The sequence below is a fragment of the Formica exsecta genome, unplaced genomic scaffold, assembly GCF_003651465.1.
Source record: "Formica exsecta isolate Colony F162 unplaced genomic scaffold, ASM365146v1 scaffold1789, whole genome shotgun sequence".
Classification (NCBI taxonomy): Eukaryota; Metazoa; Arthropoda; class Insecta; order Hymenoptera; family Formicidae; genus Formica; species Formica exsecta.
The window spans coordinates 19,688-22,158 of record NW_021849104.1 but is presented as its reverse complement, the minus strand read 5'-3'; positions in this window follow the sequence as shown (position 1 = coordinate 22,158).

Genomic DNA, 2,471 nt, shown 5'->3' with positions numbered 1-2,471 from the left:
AACCCCCGGGGCCGACTCCGTGGAGCCACCCCTACCCGTCCGGGTGGGAACCCCCGGAGAGGGGGCCCCCGCCGAAATGGAGGCCCCTTGCGGAGCCCCAACCGGCGGGCCCCCCCCCAGCGGGGACACCCCCCCGGCAACGTCCCCTCCGTCGTCCCCCCCCAAGGGCCGCAATATCCTGCGGACCCTCGACGGGGGACTCCCCCCCTCCAAGGGAGTCGTCTCGGGGGGCGACATTTGTCCCCTCCTCAGCGCTGCCACCTCCTCCCTCAGCGCTCCTATCTCGCTTTCGCAGGTGGTTAGCCTCCCTCTCAGCCATTCATTGGCTGAACGGAGGGGGCCCACCTGCGAGTCCTCCCCGGTTCTAGTCCGGTTGAGGAGCTCCGCGCAGCACGCCCTCACCTGGACAGCCACCAGGCGCATGCCCCGCTTAAAATTTCCCTTGAGGTTACTGGAGACAGAAACCATTCGCTCCAGCTCCCCAAGGGAATCGCGCACCTTCTGTTCAACCTCAAGCGCCGTGAGGTCCTTCACCCGCTCTGCAATCTCGTGCTCCTGAGGCAGCGAGCGGGTGCCTTGGGTCCCAGGAGGGACGTACCCAGCCTGTAGGGACCGCTCCTCCTCGAGGACCCTCAGCTCCCGCTCCTTTGCCGCCGCGAGACGCTCTATCGCCTCCGCCCTACCAACATACTCACCTGTAGTTGGCGGGCGTCCTCTCCCTCTCTTGGCTAGAGCGGCCAACTCCAGGTCCCCAGATCGAACGGGGGAGACACTGCGGCTCCTATCTCCTAATTCTGAGGCCAGGCTCGAACTAGACGGAGTCCTCATCCTGAGCTCTTCAACCTCGGTGGCTCTCCTGGCCGCGCGCCGGGCCTCCACCTCTGTCCTTCTCGCGGTCCTCTGGGGTACAGGTTCTTCAGAGTCCCTGGATGTACCTCCTGCGCCTATCTTGCGCTTTTCGGGGGGAATCCACCAACCCCTGCGCTCATACCGCGAAGCGGCAAACGCCTTCCACGCACTTATGTGGTCAGTGAATCCATACCTACCCGGTGTCATCTCCTTAAGAAACTCTCGGTAGGTTGTTTCACTGACTTCAGAGTCAGAGAGATTCGATAGCCGGTCCAAGACCACCACCGGAGACCCCTTCTTCCTTTTCTCGCCAATTGGTGGATTGGCGACCTTCGTTTTTGGAGATGGAGGCTTCTCATCCTGCGAGATGTCCTCCATCTCCACCTCCACGGTGCTCCCGATGTCCTCCTCGGCGGTAGTCCGTTCCCCGGTCGTGCCCGTCGGCAACACGGCCGGTAGCCCATCGTCGGATAACGACCTAGGGGTGGCTGGGACGATACCCCCCCTATGCCGGTCCAAGGTACCCGAACCCTTGGCGTTCACTCTCTTCTTTGTAGACTTCTTTTTTTTTTTTTTTTTTTTAGCTTCATGCAGGGAGGGGAAATGCGTTTACGCATACCCCGTCCACATTTCAGCGGACAGGGTTATGTGGGACTCGCCATGACCTGAACAAGCGGGCATGGAATACCCACTAAAACCCCCCCTGGGGGCGAGGCTCCTGCCTCGCTGTGTGAGATCAGAGCGGGGCGGGGAGATGTGCTTGACGCTCTACGATCCCCGGTCCGTCTCTTTCCACATGCCTCTATGGCATCCATCCTTCGTACTCCTACCTGCTCCTCTAGCCTCCTCCTCTCGCTCATATGCACATATCCACTCACGCCCGCTTCCACATTCATTCTTTATATCCATACTATCCCATTCTCACTTAATGTCCCTAACCACTTCCATTCTCCCATTCACTCCCTCTCATCTGCTCTTCCAATCCATTCAAACTAATCCGTTCATTCATTCATGTTAAACTATTCATTCATATATACATTCCTTCATTAATCAATTTATCAATTAACCGATTAACCGATTTATCAATCAATCGATCAACCAATCAATCAATCAATCCATTCTATACCGTCATTGGTTCCGACTCCTCACGCACACACACAAACATACGTATATATATACACATGCACATCCACTCTCGATTAGATTCACCCAGAAGGGAGACGATCATCGGTCTCACTACTACGACTCCTGATCTATTTTACTCGATTTCCGCGTGGATATCCTTTCCACTCTTTACTATAAATCTCTGCCACAACGACAGATTTACTTAAGTATAATGGTAAATGGATCATAACGCACCACAGCTACACATGAATAAGTACACATGCAAATAAATAAATAAATAAATAAATAAATAAATAAATAGATAAGTACCTACATATATACAGAATGGATGGTTCGCCGCAGTGTGCCATAATACACCACCTGACTTACTATATATATATACGCCCAAAACACGTCCTCCCTTAGTTTATTTGTTGTTTATTTATTAATCTACCTACCTATCGGGTTCTACCTTAGCAAAGTATATATATATATATGTTATATACTTATATTCTTTG